General features: G+C 43.2%; 1 long non-coding RNA gene across 2 annotated transcripts in view; it reads left to right on the forward strand.

Annotated features, from left to right (window-relative positions):
- Positions 1–16,220, forward strand: part of LOC140515554 (uncharacterized) — a 168,681-nt gene extending 152,461 nt beyond the window's left edge. For both annotated transcript variants that reach the window (XR_011971084.1, XR_011971083.1), the window contains 2 exons: positions 3,693–3,791; positions 15,739–16,220. This is a non-coding gene — a long non-coding RNA (uncharacterized lncRNA). The remainder of the gene's footprint in view (positions 1–3,692; positions 3,792–15,738) is intronic.
- The last annotated feature ends 2,176 nt before the right edge of the window (positions 16,221–18,396 follow it).

An 18,396-nucleotide genomic window follows, 5' to 3' on the forward strand; every position in this document is an offset into this window, starting at 1 on the left:
TAAATCAAACCCAGGGCAGTCTGATCACCAGGCTATGATTTATTGGCACTGCTGCAGCTCCAACGGGGGAAGTCAGTGGGGGTGGGGGTGGGGTGGAATCACCGAAGCATTCTTTCTTTAACAGTCTTGGCTTCTGTCTGCTCAATGTGAGACTCATCCAGTGCAGACATTCCCTTGTAACAAAAGCAGAGTTGTATTTTCAACCATCAGCTGGCATTTTGAGGTCAACTCCATTTCTTTGCAGGGGTATCTTTGGTCCAAGTGTGGAGTCCTGAAGAGTCAACTGTGGCTAACCTGGCCTATTCCTGAAAGGTTTTCTTTATTGCATCTACTTAAGTTGCCAAACTCCATCTAACAAACTTTCCTTATCAATCACATTTATAGAAACTTGAAGGGCTCTTATAAACATCAACATAACAGCAAGTCATAAAAATAAGACACTTTTCATGCACAAACTCAACATGTGTCTGTCAGCTCACCATAGACACAAATAAAGGATCATAGTTAGGTGCAAACAGCAACATCCTCTAGCCAGCTTTAGCCCCATTCATTGATTGATTTGGGAAAGTTGTGTGATGGTCTGCCATCAACCATTTTCTCATGTGTTCTTTCTCTTTGAAAAGTCCCTCTAGATCCATAAAAACAATATTGCCCTCAAATAACACTTCATAGAGGGATCAAATTTAAAAATTCAGACCCTGGAAATCATCAGAGATTTTATCACAAGCAGCTTCTGATAGTATCTTTATAAAAACTAGTTTCATGCGAAAGATTTGAGCCATCATAAAATTGGGCCTAGATAGTTTCCCAAAGAAATTCTCCTCGAGGATGGCTTATATTCCACAGAAGATCAGCTAATATTCATTGAGGTTCTACTAGGTACAAGGTGTTATCCTAAATGTTATGTCCATCCTGTTTGGTCCATCCAGTGACAGTGTGCTTGTCTTACATACCTCTGAAAGTCCTATGAAATGGGAAGGCCAGAGATGAGGCCTTTTTAATCAATGAGGGACTTGCCCTAACACTGCCAGCCAGGAGGACAAGAGGGGTTTTTAATTTTTAAAAATTTCTTTTCTTGATAACTTTTTGCTTTTAGATTACATTCATTCCTACATATTCTTTTTCTTTACCCCTACATATATAAAATGAAGAAAGAAAATCTTTTGAGCAAACCAACTGACATAGTGACCATGTCTGATAGTACATGCCTTATTCTGTACCTATAGTCCCTCACCTCTTTTGGGAAAGGAAAAGTACAATTTATTATGTCTGGGGCCAAGGTTTGTCCTTCTAATCCCTCAAGAGTTTGGCTTTTTAACCTGCTTTTTAATTTATGTTATTAGCATCATTGCCTGTGTCATTCTGTTCCTTTTACTTCACTGGTTTCTACAAGCTTCTTGGGTTTCTCAGGATTCCTTGTATTCATCATTTTTGATGGTGAATTGGATAACTCTTCCCTAATTGTTAAAAGCTAGAACTTACAAGTGCTGTCAGTCTCTAATCGTCTATTCTTTGGGGTAGAGCAGGACAGGAGGGCCTGCAGCAGAGGGATACCCAGACAGCTGGTAAGGACCATGGTTGGATGAGGACACCTGGGGCCTGCTGGCTCATGTATGGAGATGAACAGGTCTAGGGAGTGGTCATATAGTAGCTGATTCAAAGAGCAGGGGATGGGGACCAAGAAGCTCCAGCTGAGGCACTTGTGACATGCTACTGTGCTAGATAGATGTGACCTGAGGGTTTGGAGGAAGGAGGTGGGTTAAGCCTTTTTTATAGTTTTAATTTTTTTTTAATTTTTATTTTCTGTTCCAAATTCTTTCCCTTCACCCTATGTTCCACTCATTGAGAGAGCAAAAAATATAATACCTACTAGACATATGAAGGCATGCAAAACACATTTGCATATTTGCCATGTTGCAAAACTAGAGAAGAAAGAAAAAGAAAGAAAAAAATGCTTCAGTCTACACACAGAGTCCATCAGTTCTCTTTCTGGAGGTAGACAGCATGGAGTCAAGCTTAATTGGTCAGATTTGGATAAACAGTGCTCAATATTTTATTTAGTTTTTCTCATTCCAATAAATTGTACAAACCCTGTGACCAAATGGTATACTTTGGAGGACCACTGGAGGAGGCGGGTTCTTTCAGCCCCAAGAGGGAATCTTTCAAGTTAGAGATGGAGGGCAAGGCAACACCCACTGTGTAGGAATGGTAGGAATTCCTCATCTTTGGTCCATTCCATGGGCTAGGTATAGAAAATCCAAGTTTTCCTTAGGGAGTCCTGAGTCTAAGACTTGGAACATGAGAGCTCAAAGAAACCCTAGACACCATCTAATTCAAAGCTTCATTGGACTTTGATTCAAAAAGCATTTATGAAGCACCTACTATGTGGTAGATACTGGGTATACAGAGACAAAAAATGCCAGTCCCTCACCTTATGGAAGCATTCTATTGGGAGGAGGTCAGTAAATATAAAAATATATAAAGAGCAAATGCAAAACAACCTCAGGGGAAAGGTAGAGTATGTGCCTAGCTGAACTGTGGGAGAGTAAATGACATACATTTTCTTTTATAAACTGGTCCACCTTCTAAAATCTCTGTACAAAACTCAGGCTGGGAGCTGAGAGGCCGGACTGGGGAGCTGGACAGGAGGAGTGGGTAGTGTAAGGAGAAAGATGTGGGGAAAAGCAGGTCCTAGTTTTGACTTTATTCCTTTTTGTTGGTTCAGTCCCGGCCCTCACTTCATTGTAGGGAATTTCCAATGTGGAAACTCCTTCCACCGATGCAGATTTTCAGTTCTATGCCTCTTCTAGTCTCACACAGATAGTGAGTATCAGACAGTACTTGGACACAGGTTGTCCTGACTCCAAGTTCACCACTCTACCATTTGTCTATATTGACTTCATGTACTTCATGTAAATTTGGCTAATTTGAGAAGTAAGGACCTTGGGCAGAAAAGTTTGTCATGAGCTGGGGGTTGGGAAGCTCTTTTCTAATCAAATCCACATGGTGTGCATGGAATTCAAGTGGAAAGGAAATGCCTTACTGGGGGGACTGGGAACAGGGCTTCCTTCCCTGGCCAGGAGAGTGTCATTGTTTTACTTCCATTCCATCTCAACAGGAAAATATACATTCAATCCCCTTTAAATGGAACCCTCAGTTTTCAAAGCAGTATGTGCCACCATGTTCCTCTCACTGTGGTATGAAGACCCAACCAGAATGCTGAAATTCACAGGGCCTTTGCAATACTTGTTCTTTCCAAAAGCAGAAGAAACTGAGCAAGAATGAAGCATACAAATAGGAAACCATCAGGGGGCCATCTTCCTTTCTCCAGTTGTGACCTCTGCCATGAATAGTATCCTGTGATGTCTGTCTCCTGCCTTGGGGTCTTGGTTTTAAAAAGTTGAAGCAGGGGTGGCTTTTCTGCTGCATTCTTTGGTGCCAAAGTTGCTGGTGATGGCTCTGGGCACTGCCATCAGTCAGCATTATGTGGGAGACTCTTTTGCTAGCACTTCAGGGGAATTACCAAACATGAAAAGGCTATGGTCGGGAAAGGAAGTTACTGGCTGCCATTTTGCCAACAAGAGAAAACATAGTCTGATGTCTTTCCTCAGCAGGAGTGTGGCTGCTATAACTCACAATGAATCTGACACCACTTGTGTACTTAACTTCATTTTCTTTCTGTCTCTCTTCAGGTAGGGCCTCAGCTCTGATCAGCTGAAAATCTGGGCCTCACTCTAGCCAACAATCCTAAGAATACAAAGTTCCTTTAATTAAAGAAGATCCTTCAAAAGGTAAGACATCAGTGTTTTTCATACTCTTGTATCTACACTCTTGGGAAATATCAGGCCAAGAAATCCAATTACTTTGTAAAAGAGCTAGGAAAAAAATATGAGGTTAGATGCTTCATAGTTCCATCTTTAGGAGCTGCTATTTTGTGGGAAAATTGTTTTTAGTATGAAATCTAAAAATTTCTGACACCAGACCAGCTCCAAAAGAATCCCTCAAAAACTGGTTGGTGCCAGGTATGCCCATGTAGTTCTAGGCTTTGAGAAGAGAAACCAAGAAGGCCTAGAGCTCCTGAGTCCATGATGTAGGGCAGATCAAGGACTTCCCTGGCCATGACTGTGCTGGGATCGGAGTAACTCAGGTGTTCTATAGGAATGTGTGTTTTCTGTTAAGATGTGTGAGTGTGTGTGTGTGTGTGTGTGTGTGTGTGTGTGTGTGTGTGTATGGGGTGAGGAGGAGGATTGTCCAGTGAGTCTCATTGGTTTCGTACCCCTGAGGTCCTAGGTCCCCTGGAGAGTTGCTAATCACCTAGGATTCTGGAAGTTTCTTGCCTGGAATGTCCCAAGTGTAAAAGTTTCTGAAAATATGGTGTTTCTGAGAAGAGGCAGTATAGAAGGGAGAGAGGATACTGGGTCAGAGATAATATCTTGATTAGGAAATAGTTTGTTGGCCAAGACTAGGCCAGAAAAAAAAGTTTTATGGAACTCCACCACGTGTGCTTCCTGTAGACATATTGAACCCACACTCCATCCCTGGGTAGGCTTTGGTTTCCTTGGAATGAGATTTATGACACTGTGGACCTAGTAGAGTTTCCTTGACCTATAATCTCCCTCTCTAAATCAACTCAGGCCGGTACTTCCCAACTGAGGGAGCTCTGAGTTTCTGTAGAAAAGCTGTTTAAGTGGAAGGAGAAGCCAGGGAGCTGTTTATTTCTTTTGCTTGCTATCATCCCCTTTCGTCTTCTTATTCTGAAACACTTGACCAGACACATAAAGATACTTACTGAAGATTATGGCTTATCAGGGTTCTCTGGGAATTTCTGGGAAGATTCCCCACTTCCTTGATATTTGATAAGTTTGTATGGAGCATTTTTCACAATTTGTACTTAATGTCTTTGTGGTTGATATTCAGTTGAATTGGGATGAAAAAGACAGGTTTTCATAGTTAGTCAATACAATGTTTAGTGTTTAATTGACTACTAGATCTAATTGAAACATCTAGAAATTATAATGCAATAAATGCACAGCTTAAAACTTTTAAAAAAAAAAAGCTTATACATTGTCCAATTTTGTCGCTGTGAACAGGATTTGCAGTCTATTCTCATCGTTTGCCATAGTTATATTTTATTAAGTTGCTGTGAACACTAAATTACAGAGCACTAAAGCATTGATCTGAACAAAAATAAAGAGTTAGGTTATTGCAAATGTCTGGTCATATTTTCATAAGGCAATCAATACAATTTTGTTTTATGGGTGTTTCTGTTTGTTGTTGTTCAGTCATGTCTAACTCTTGATGACTTCCGTTTGGGGTTTACTTGGCAGAGATGCTGAAGTGGTTGCCATTTCTTTCCCCAACTAATTTTATAGATTAAGAAACTGAGGCAAACAGGGTGAAATGACTTGCCCAGGGTCACACAGCTTCTAAGTATCTGAGGCCAGACTTGAACTCACAAAGATGAGTCTTACTGACTCCAGGCCCAGCACTCTACCCACTGTACCACCTAGTTGCTCGTGTTTCTCTTTAAAGATACCCTATTAAATATATTTATTATAAATAACTTATTATATGCGAATTTCCTCTTCCTTTTTCTGGGTATATCATATTGTTGATTGGTTGACATTGAACTCATGGCCAACAGCCCTATGACTCATACCTGAGTGGCACTTATCTAACATAAAGTATCTGTAGGGCACATCCCAAGCTTCTTAGGCTTACTAGATAGAACTTCAGCGCTGCGTTTGGGAACCATTTTAGACAGCAGAAGCACAAACAAAAAGCACAAATGTGTGAAATACGTGGCATTAAGCAGACTGCAAAAAAGACACTTGTTTACAGTATGAGACCTGAAACAATAAGGCTTCTTTGACTTTAGCTAGTAGTTTGAATGTGAGGCAGGCACAGTGTCTGGGAGTTTTGATTTGGGGACTATAAATGCCTTTTAGTAAGTAGGCAGATTTGCAAATATGGAATTCGTGAATAATGGGGATCGACTGTATTTCCATTCAGTCTCATCTTTATGGAACGAGATTGGGAAGTAAAGAGCTTTCATTGCCTAATAACTCTCTTAAATGGATATGAGGTTTTACTTAATGATTATTGTTTCAAACCCTATTTAATTCCTTCTGTCTCCTACAAAGTTTGACATTACCCACAGGCTTTGCCCCAGTGGGATAATGTTGATTCAAGACTATCTACACCTATGATATTTTCTGCTCCGTTTCCTGTGATTCAAATGAATATTTCCCATCCATTGTAGCAATAGGTGTTTAAAAGTAACCTTCAACCATCCACTCTATTAGCACTTAGATGCAAAGAATATTAATTTTATTTGCTTTGCTAAAGCTGTGATTATGCTTTGGTAGATTCTTCATCTGCCTGATCTTTCTACCTACTGAAGGAATTCACTTTATAAGAAATCTACTTTTAAGTTGTATATGGGAGTATTTTAGCATTTAATATGGAAACAAATTATTGCTCCTTCTCAGTCACTAGAAATTATTAAATGTATTTTTCCCTCTCGGTCATTTAGCCTGGATGATATTTTGCGTTATACAGAAGTAGCTTATCTTTAGTTAATATCAATGCTTATGATACATGGCTACAGTCAGGCCTTTCCAGAAAGAGCTAGGTAGGATGAAAATCTCAGGGCATTTGATTTTACATAAACCTCATTTTCCAAGGGGGTCCTTGGAAACAAGGGGTTAGCTGAGTCAGGAAGACCCTACTCAAGAGAGCTTTTACTTGTTGGAGGTCTAGTGAATGTGGTTAAGAAGTAGCAATCAAGTATCTTACTGATATGGAAAAGATTTCACTTTGGCTTTTATAAAAATAGCTAATCAAGAGGTGGCAGTGGTGCTAATAATCAATGTTAGCCAAGTCTTAGACATAGATAAAATTGAAAAAGGGCAGCTTCCTTGGCAGTCTTGGACACTGGACAGTCATCGTTGTCTGCTTCCATTTTTTTCTCATTTTTTTCAAAGTTCTAGTGCTGATTGCCCATGGTAAAGCATCATTGAACTCATTTTTATGGACTACATCTAACTCTCTGACATATCCCTTCTACAGCACCTGAACCTGCACCTTGAACCCTGAATCCCCTTCAGAAGTATTTGTGCCTTTTGGAATCACATAATCTTATTGTAGGAAGTGGCCACATAGTCCAACCTATACCTGACTTAAAACACCCATAAAAAGTGATCATCTCGCCTCCCTCCACTTGAACATTTCCAGAGTTTATTATATCCCAAGGCAATATGATTCTGTGATTATAAGCCCTGAGAGATGTTATATGTAACTGATGTAGTTCTGAGCCCACAGTAGTCTCTATGGGAAAGATGGAAAAGTAGGGGGTAGGGCTAGGATATGGAGAGAGCAGGACCGCAGTCACATTGAGTGTATGTGAATGGATCTGTGTCATATTATTTAACCTTCCCAGCTATTTTGCTTTGCTTTTCTGGTACAAAACAATCTCATGGGAATTAAGAGAGTGTTAGCCAGTTCATTCTCAGGTAAGCTTCATACTCACAGAACTGAGAGACTGGACCAGGACAATGGTCTGGAGGTCAGGAGATGATATGAGTTCTTGACGCAGCTCTGCCACTAACTAGCTTTGTGACCTCCTACAGGGCAAGCCTTCTCTATCAGCACTTGTTGTACAATTCAATTGAACAAATTTTTTTTCCAGTGTCTACTATGTAAAAGACATTTCCTTTTCTTCTTTCTCGCTGACCTACCACTTTCTCTTCTCTTTCTTTTATTTCTCTTCTCTTTCTTTTACTTCTCTTCCTTCCCTATGCTAGTGGAGCCTTTTACTGAACATTAAAGTACCTAGAACCAAAGAAATGTCATCCTGGCTCAGATCCCTCAGTCATCGTGGTGGCATTTTTAAAAATTTGAAATTGACCATTTGGGAAAGGATTTCAGCATTTCCCATTGATTTTGAAATGTGTTCTGAAAAGGAACCAGATTTCATCTTCTTATGGAATCCATTCTCAGTAAAGCATTGCATGGTATGTTTTTACATACCTGTTCTGAAATTTTTCTTCCTGAGAAGTTCGTGGAAGTTTGGCTAATTTGAGCCTTTGCTGTAAGATTACAGGATGTTAGAGGAAAATATTAAGATTAATGGTATTGAGTTTCTTTTCATGCTAAAGGCAACATGTAGTTATGTATTGTCATAACCCTGAGAAAGCATTTCATTATGGTAAGTTAATTATGACAGTCTGTTAAATTTGGTTTTTGAAAACTAAAAAGGTTTTTTTTTAAATTTTCCTCATCATGCATGTATACATGGTCTGAGTTTTGCTTTCCATAGTGGAATTATTTAATCTGCTTTGCCAATGAATGTACTGACATAATATTTTTTAAAAACCATACTAAATGTGGAAATTGACTCAGGAATCCTGGTCCTTGTCCTTTCCCTGAATTCTATTCACAAAGAGCTAATTCTTTTTTTTTGTAACTCATCAATTATTTTTGTGTTGTACTTTGGCCTCCATACTTTTTTCCCTCCTGCAAACCTCTTATTTCTTACTGGCGATAAAAGAATTCTGAAACTAAATAATACACCTAATACCTCAACCAGTGTATTTTCTTAAATGAGATTGAGAATGTATCCTGCCAGTGTCTACAACAGCCAGAAAACCTTTTGGCCTGAATTGGAAAGTCTGACCCCTGATCAGCAGAAGTCAGTGAGTGAATTGTACTGTATAAAGCTTTCTAGTCAGTGGTGCCCAAGTGATTATGGAAAGCTATAGACTCAGCTTCATATTTGAGTATCTATGGGATGCTGGAGGCAATGTGGTATTAGACAGAGGCATCATACCCAAGGCTGGTTCAAACTTATGAGTGGCCCAAGCCAATTAAAAGGTAATGGGGAAGTGTTTAATGAAGTAGATAAAAACACATTATGACACAGATACTGTTAATTTGTGGTTTTGTAAGTCAGTATGTGGCCCACTGGGATTCTTATGTAAGGATCAGTAACCCATCTATTTGAGTTTGACACCACTGGCTATAGAAGATCAAAGGCTCCTGGCTTTGGATGGGAAGACTTGGGTTTAAGACCCAATACTAACACTGCATATGAGACCTTCATCAAGTCATTTAACCTCACTATACCATTTCAGACCAGTTGTCTGTTTCCATAAGGGGAGACAGTTTCCAAGCTGAGCCTATCACAGGTTTGGACAGAGAGAAAAGGGATAAGAGTTGAGCTAGATAATTAAAAAAAGTCTAGAATTTTATAAAACCTTGAATTTATGTGTCTTCATCCAAATCCCCTGCCCCCCTGGTTTGTACATGCTCTCCCTTGTTTTTTTTTTTTTTTGTTACTTTGTTTTTATTCTGTAATTGTTTTTATTTAATAATCCATATACATGTTGTTTCTCTTGAAAGCAGTCTGCTTTCAAGCAAGATCCCTGCACTTACTGCATTAACCTCATAGTTGTTAGGCCTGCTACAAGCATTTCTACAATCCACTCCATCCTCCTTTCAGCTGTCAGGATGATTTTCTTAAGGCACAGCGCTGTCCTTGTCATTGATGCCTCAGTAAACTTCCGTGGTTCCTTGTCACCTCCAAGATCAAAGAGAAAATCCTCTTTTTCATGTTTAAAATCTTCCATAACATGATCTTTCCCTGCCTTTCCGGTCATTTTCCCCTGGGCTATTCCTCATGTACTCTGCTGTCCAACTACGCTGCCTTTCCTGCTGCTCCATCTCCCAGATCCTGGCAGTTCTACTGGCTGTCCCACATACCTAGAAAGCTCACTTTCATCTTCTGCCTCCTAGTTTCCCTGGCTTTACTTGATGTCTCAGTGAAAAATCCCATGTTAAAATAGAAAAAAAAACCTTTTCCCATCCCTCTCAATTGTAGTTGCACCTTTTGGTTGATTAATTCCAATTTATATTTTATATTTATTGTTTGTATATAGTTGATAGCATATTGTCTCCTCATTAGAATATGAGCCCTTGGAAAGCAGGGACTGCCTTTGGTTTTTCTTTGTATCCTGAGAGTAAAGCACAGTGCCTGGCACATAGTAGGCATGTAATAAATGTGTGTTAACTGACTGACCACAGGTTATCCTTAAGTAGCCACAGCACATGCACTGAAAATGTCATCACTGACTTTTACTATCTCCTCTCCTCTGGATTGACCATTCACCATTTTATGTGTAACTGCTCAGCATGTCCATGTCTATTTAGGGTGTAGTAAAGGGGAATGGCATGAGCTATCCTCCAGTTTTTGCTGTGGCAGCAAATACCATTTTTCTTTTCAGATGGGATAGAAATGTCAGGTGGCTGTCCTCAAAAATACAGTAAACAGAACCAGTTTCCCAATGGAAACAGTGCTGGGCTAACATCTGGCAGCTGTTGGGGAGAAAGGGAGCTCAGGGGATTCCTGCTGCTGGTGATGCAACGCTGTTGGGGGATCAGGCCAGGTGGCACCAAGCTAACTCTGGTAACAAAGCCTCCCATCATTCTGAACTTGAGCATCTCTACCTGCTGGAGGGCCAGGTCCCATCTCTCACCACAGTCAGTCAGGGACCCTGAGCACTAGACCTTTTGGAACAACAGGAATTCCAGCAGACTTGCTTATTTTGCAGCACTCACAGCCATCATTGAGAGGAAAAATCATTGCTTAGAGGTGGCTCACCTTCCTCAACTCCACCAACTGTAGCTGCTGACCAACTACACCCCTCAGGCATATAATAATAGCACAAGACCCCTTGCAGTTGCATCAAGCCCAGCCCACTCGTCCTGCTTCTGATCTAGTCCTGACTGACATCTTCCCCAAAACCAGCTCTGTGGAGAAAGACTCAACCATCCTCGCTAACTGCCACCCAACTGCCACACAGCCCAGGCAAGAAACACTAGCTGAAACAGCAAGGGACCCCAAGGAGACCAGGACAGTCAGGCCATCCTTACCACCATGCTCACTATCTCCCCACAAGTACAGATGGAGAGAGTGTGGGATTCAGCTCAGGGGCTTTGGGAGGAGCAGCTCACCCTGGGAAAGGACCCCCTGTAGAGAAGCAGCCTGGCCTCAGCTCCTATAGGATCTGCAGCTCAGCTACTGTAGACCCAGAAAAGAAAGTCTTTGTCTCTATCCAGTGGGTCATGTCTTTGTGTCCAGAGTGCTTAGCATAACTCTTAGAATGTAGAAAGTTCGTAATAAATGCTTTATTCATTCATTAATTCCTTCATGCATTCATTCATTCAATAAAGACACACATATCTCTGAGCCCTTTAAATAACTTTATTTGAAGGTCTAAATAAAGGGGATTCTATTGCATATCTGTAGGATGAGGAGCAATACAGGGTCACCCTGAATCCCGGGTGCTATGGATCCTTTACTATAGGTACCCAGCCGGTGAGACTGTAGTCATTTAGTATGCAGCCATGTTGTGCCAGGTCCTGTACCGAGTAGAGGGGAATACAGGAAAGACACCTTGGTCCCTGCCCTCAGGAAGCTCACAGTCTGAAGTGGGTTTAGTGGGAGAAGACCACATGAAAATATTTATCTACATTGATAATGTAGGAAAGATGCCAAGGGAAACCATCTCAGAGGGAAAGAAGGCACTAGCATCCAAGGACATGTGGGCGATCTAGAAGGTGGTGAGTGAACTGAAAGAAGAAGGAAGCCAGGAAATGACCCTGTACCTTCCTCCATCCTTACCGTCATTCAGCCCAATCCAACCATGCTTATCCATACCCTAACTATGACTGGCCTATGCACTTGTACTTTGGGTGATGGGGTTGAGGACCAGGGCAGAGAACACCTCCTCCATCTGACTTGTGAGTCAGAGACAAACTATACCCTGGAAACAACCTCTCAGGTCTGAATTCTCTCTGAGTTACTTCCTGGGAAGAGGAGGAATTTGGGAAAGTTGGAAGGAAAAGGGATGGGGAGAAGAATGGAGTACCTCCTTCAAACACCCAGAATGTAGTCACTTTGCAGAAGGTCAAGAGAAAGGCCTGGCATGGAGAGAAGGTCCTCCAGGGAAAAGATCCCCTTTGGTTCCCTAAATAGAGAAGGAGGGGAATTAGGGAAGATGACGGTGATCTTTATCTATATTATGGGGCCAGTTCAGTCAAACATTTGCTCTCCTAGTCTGCAGTGTGGTCGTGACCCAAGAAGGACCCCTGCTCCCACGCATCCACAAGTACTAGCTTCCCTCTTGGTCCTGGAACTGTGATCAGGTCCCCTGCTCCCTTGTGACCTATCACCAGTGGCCCAGAACTACTTATGGGCAATAGAATTTCCAGTCAGTGCCAGCTGTTCCCAGTTTCAGGAAAGGGTCCCTTGTAATCTCTTTCTGACCACTTGTCTAACCCCCTTACCATCTCTAGGCTGAAAGCTCCTGAAACTGCTGCTGCTTCTGGTATAGTCACTGTGCCCACTCAAGTGTTCCAGACCTCCTGCAGACTCTTTAGGTTGTCTTAGGCTTGAAAACTGTCTCCCTCTGAACTTTTATTGGCTCTGTTGCTCCAAAATTTGATTTGAGGCATTATTTTAAAGTTATTTGGAGGGGATATTTGGAGACTCCAGCTGGATCACAGTCTGTATTCCACCATTTTGGTTCCTGTTTGTTAAATTAATATAATAAAGAATTCCTCACTAGTCCATTCCATGTCAACGTAGGTATTGGTTATAACCTGACATATATAAGACATTACAAAACTAAAATACAATTTCCCACAGAGGGCCAGAAAAGATCCCTGTGCTAAGGAAGAAGCACAGCCATTATTTCAGAGAAGACCAGGAATGTGCTGGGCAGGATGAGCTAGCATGCCCTTCAGAACTCATCACCAAGGACTGCACTGCTGACCAGCTCTGCAGCAATATGGAGAGCTCAGGTGGAGGGCATGGCCCATAGCCTTCTCCATTGGTCATGGGCAAGAGTAATAACTATACTGGGCATTGAATGAAGAGATACCCTGGCAGATGGAAATCCAGATGAATGGAAAGAACACAGGGTTGTGTCAGGCACTGAGGTTTCTCTGCTGCCCTCAACAGTAGCTACAGGACTACCTGAGCAGGTGGCAGGGGACCCAAAGGTTCTGCCCCTCAGCAGCCCCCCCAGCATCCACCCTGCTGCTGACAACACTGACCCTCACAGCTCCCCTCCACTGCACTGGTCCATCACCTTGTCTGTCCCCTCTGCACAGGGCTTGCAGGTCCAGGGCTGGTTACTGTCATTTGGGGATTGGTGAAGGGTGATGGCATGGGTCATCCTTCAGCATCCAGGATGTGGGAGTGACCAGAGACCTCCCTACCCCCTTGCCTTGGGGCAAAGCTCTCAGGCAGAGTCTGGCCCCATGACTCTCAGACAGCCTCAAAGCCCAGCTCTGACGTCTTTGTACAGGGTCCTGCAATCACTGCCTTCCAAGAGGATTTGATTGGAAAAAACTCCTTATCAGAGAAAGCCAAAAAAGAGGGTTTTTGGTGAGGGATGCCAGGATGACCTGGGCTCCATGTGAAATCTGACTTGAGCATCACTACTCCCAGAGGGATGGGCTGACAGTATCACCTGGTGGTGCTCAGAGACAGAGTGGCCCAAGCAAGAGTTTGAATGACATAGGCTAGGGGTGGGAAAGCTTCAGCTTCAAGGCCACATGTGGCCTTCTAGGTCCTTGGGTGTGTCTTTTTAACTGAGTCTAAGTTTTACAGAACAAATCCTTTGATTAAGAGGATTGCCCACATCATGGAAAATAATAGAAGGAATCCCGCAGCAAACAGGGAACAGTGCTGGTGCAACCTCTAGAGCTCAGGGCCCACAGGATGATGATGGTGTTGCTGCTGAAACAGCTGCTTGGGGGGGGTTTTAGGAGGACAGAGGAGGGCCCTCCCCAGTAACAAATCCTCACCTCTTTCCGATCCTTGGCATTCATGATTGTGTTAGAGGCAAGTCTTCTTCTTAACCAACAGTATAGACCCAGGCAGTCTCTTTCTTGGATGATGTGAAGGGACATTACATACTTACCTACTGCTTGGATGAAAAGCGGTATAGACATTCTTTGAACTGGCTTCAGCAAGGGTGCCTGGGAGGGCAGTGTTTGTGACTCTCTTCTCACCGAAGCATGCTGTTCAGGAGCATCTCTGATCATCAAAACTAGAACTACCTGTGCCAGCCTGCTGTGCCAGTGTACAGTACTGGACCTGGCGTCCAGAAGGTCTGAGTTTGAGCTTTGTCCCAAACGTAGTAGCTGGGTGCCTCTGTGGGACTCACTTAAACTCACTTTATTCCCTCCTTAGTAAATAGGGGATAATCATAGCACCCGTCTCCCACACTTGTTGTGAGGGCTGAATGGGACAATATTTGTAAAGGATTTAGCACAATGCCCGCATATATCAGGCTCTGTAGAGATCCTAGTTAACAGGCTTTGAGGGACATTGTTTCCTGGGGTGCTTGCAGAAGCAACCTTGCAGAGGTTGCAACCCTGATTTCTGGGCTTGTTCTTGCCTTGGCTTCAACAAGCCTGGCCTCCGGTTTTCTCTCCAGAGCTTCATCAGTAATTATGACCTGACTTCCCATCTGGGAGTGTGGATCTTACCTGCTAAAAATCCATGAACGCTTGGGGTCATGATGTCACGGCAAAGGAGGAGGCTTTCAAAAAAGAAATCCTCCTTTGATTTCTTTTTGGGTGGAACAGTAGATTCTATTTTTTACTGGTTTTTTTTTAACTCCACACAGGAAGACTCCAAGATATTTCCTTTGTCTACATTCTATGCCGTAGTACAAATTGCCATCAGAAAGAGGACTGAACCAAAAGGGAAAGGGAAAGATATTTCAGTTGGAATATATTTTACCAGACTTTGCCTGTGATAGCCGCCATGATCTGCACATCATTGTCATCCCCAAGACTCTGACCTCTACTCTAGCTTTCAAGAAATTCTGGAGTCCCTGGTGGGGTGCAATGAGAGGGCTTTCCCTTTTCACCCAAGCAGGCCTTTCTTCTGTTCTTCCTCCAAGTTTAGTGTGTTCTGAGGGTTTGCAGGACAGAGCTGAGCTCAGTCAGGTCATCTGCCAGCTATTACCCACCTTCCCCAACCTCCTCCACCCCAATACCCCACCACTTCCCGGGGAGTCTAGTCCTGTCAGACTCCCTGCTGGGCTGGAAGCTCTTTCCCTGACGGAGAAAATAGAAACCTCTTAGACCCCCCTGCCCAGGCTGGTCCTAGTTTGTGTGCTTGTCCTTGGCATGGTAGTAAGCAAACCCTAGGGATTCTTGGTTTGGTTTGTGTTTCACAAATAGGTAAATAATAATTGTCAGTAAATGAAATACACAGAGCCTCTCTCTTCAGGCTGACATTACTGTCCAGTGATGTCTTGGATTTTTACTGTGTCAGGCCTTGTTACATAGGAGTCAGGTCACAGTGACTGAGGGAGTTCTAGAGAGGAGGCCAGAGCCCAGGCTTGTTTTAAACCTGGTCACTGACCAGCCCAGAAGGCCAGACTGCTGTACCCCACCCTATGCACACACGTAGAACCCTCTGTCCCATTGAAGACTGTATCCCTAGGGATGCCTCACATATTTTTCAGTGAGGAGTACTGATGGTACTGGATCAGAGGCTCTGGATGAACATCTCCCATCCTCTGCTGAGGTTCTCATTCATAGATTTGACTCAAGTTCCCCCTCCCCCAGATCCATCTTTGGGGATTGTTTCCCAGTCCAGGGAGCCCATAGTCCAGTAAGCTAAAATTATTGTCAGAAGCCTTTCTCTTCCAGATGATTTGCAGACTGATTTTGTGCAAGATGGTCCCCATCCCCAGACCATTGGCTTGGTCAACCCATGGGTACAGATGGTTTCCTTGAGATGCCCAAGAAGAGGCTCCACATGGCCTTCCCTCAGAGTGGGACTCAGTCTCATCAGATCTCCAGAAAGGACTTTGTGGCTCTTCCTACCAGTGGACAAACATGGTTCCCCCAGGTGTTCACACAGAAAGCTTCAGCCAGCATCCCTCTGGGACAGCTCTGTGTTTACCACCCCTTCCAAGAGGAGGCCCTGCGCCCAAGGTTACTGGCAACTGTCATGTAGGTGATCCAGAGCTGCTCCCAAATGCTAGGAGTAAAGGAGAGGAAAACTTCAGCCACCATCATTCTTGGGACACTTGTTGAAACAAATCAAGTGTCTGTCTCCATCCCTAGTCATCTTCTGTAATAGGAGTCCTGTTATTCTCATCAAATAAACTAGAAGGGCTCAGAGATAATGTGTTTGTGTCTCTGTTATTTAAGATAAGACCTGCCTCTAAAGTAATCCTTGATGCTTAGGGCCACAAATGAAGGGAGGGTTTGTTCCAAGGGAGGGGCCTGATCAGACCTGCCTAAAATCCCCAACACCCCTGCAAACTCCTCTTCCTCATCTCCTGGCTCCCATGAGTGAGACCTGCTTATGCCAGGTAGATCCTTGTCCACCTCTCCCAATCTTAGGCATTGCCATCTCATTCCTTTGGGAACAGAGATGTTCAAGTCAGGTTTCAGTTAAAGTCCAATTTATCCTGAAATACCTAAACACCAACCTTTTTTGGCCTATTTTCTGATTTTTTTTAAGCAAATCTGTTGGGAAGGCAGTCTTGTGATCACTCTTATCCCCTGCTACTCATCTCCACTCCCTCATTTAAGGATTTGTGGAGTCTGTGGCGGGGTAGAATTTTCAACAAACCACGTCTTTCTTCTGCTGTCCCAGAAAATGTCATGTATTTTGGGGGTTTCTAGGCAGTGCTGTGCTCAATTTGTCTTACTGTTGTGGTTTGAGCTCTGCCCACCCATGGAGGCCAAAAGCTGTTGGGGTTTCATGGTGTGTTGTGGTGGGACCATCTCAAAGAATTCAGTCAGACCACCCCTAAACCCAGTAGAGACATTTATTGACAGTGATGCCTCTCATGGAGCAAGCTAAGGTCCAAGAGGAACCAGCAACTTCAGAGAGAGCAAGGTGGATTTTTACAGGCTAAAGATGCAATTACATAACAGAAATTATGAATATTAAAAAAGCCAGAGGGATTTGCTAAGGGATTAGGTAATAGGGGAAGGGTCCCAACCAGAGTAGAACTGCGCATGTGATTACCCACAATGCATACAGAAAAACCCATGGTGGGTATGTATGTATGATAATGATATTATAATCAGCCTCTCTACATCATAACTTCACTCTAGGTCAGTTCTTTACTATTACTGCCTAGTTGCCTACTTAGGGAAAGTCCCTTCTATTGTTTTGGCGTCCACATCCTGCTTGGGCATCCTGGTGGTGTTGCTTTCTGATTGGCTCAGTATTGTGGTCCTGTCTAAGGCTAGGTGGATGTGGTTGTAGTTGAGTGCATGGACACACCTGCTTTATCTATAGGAAACATGAGTTCATGGACACACCTGTTGTTCTAGTGAGCAGTGATGCATATATGGAGAAGTTAGGATATTGAGTGGAGGGGTGGGGAATGGCATGTTGTTTAGTGAGGCCTGAAAGGAAGTTAGAATATCAGTGCTGGGGGCAGCTTTATTAGGATTCCATCAATTCCTTCAGAAATTACCCACTTCCCAGCCCCCTCCACTGTCCCGGTCTCTCCTCGCAAAGTCTGGGTTAAGACTGGAGTCTTTCTGTTTCTATGCAGACCCTCCATTGGGTTGGAAGATCCCTTCCTTGATAGAGAAAATATCCTCTTATTCCATTTTTCCCATCCTGGTGCAAGTTCTGGTTCTTGTCTTTGGGCTGGTGGCTAGTAGGCCCATCTCCTAGCCACTTATATGTCCTTAATGACTCATCCTGGGGACCAAAAGCTGTGGGTCAGGTCCTGAGAGTTTCCAGGGCAGAGCTGAGCTCAGTCAGGTCATCTGCCCAGAATTACCCACCTCCCCAGAGACTCTCTAGGGAATCTGTGTTGAGCTTGGAGTGTGTGACTTTCCTGTGAGGCCTCCTGCTGTGCTGGGCACTGCTTATCCTAGTGGAGAAAATGGCCCCCTCTTAGTCCACCCTGCCAAGCCTGGTCCCAGGTTGGGTTCTTGTCCTTAATAGGCCCCAAGGGTCCTTTCTTTTCTTTTCTTAAACTGCAACCTCTGATTTTAAAATAATACTTAGTACAGAGATCTAAGTAGGTTCAGGGTCTATCTTAGATTTCTATCCCTGGGGAGTGAGGTGAAGGGGGATCAGCAGGGACCCAAGGGTGTCTCAGAGCAAGATAGGGCCCTACTAGGCCAGTAAGGACTGTGAGACCTTGAACTTCAACCTGGGCATTTTGGAGATAACTTGGCCTCTGTCCCAGGCATACCTGCTTCCCCATATCTGAATCCCTAGCTTTAAAAGGTATGTGTGTGTACGTATGTACTTGTGCATGCAACGCCCTTTCACTCTTGATATATTTTTTTTTTACTTTTAATATTTTTGTGAATTGTTTTCTC

The sequence above is a fragment of the Notamacropus eugenii genome, chromosome X, assembly GCF_028372415.1.
Source record: "Notamacropus eugenii isolate mMacEug1 chromosome X, mMacEug1.pri_v2, whole genome shotgun sequence".
NCBI classification, from domain to species: domain Eukaryota; kingdom Metazoa; phylum Chordata; class Mammalia; order Diprotodontia; family Macropodidae; genus Notamacropus; species Notamacropus eugenii.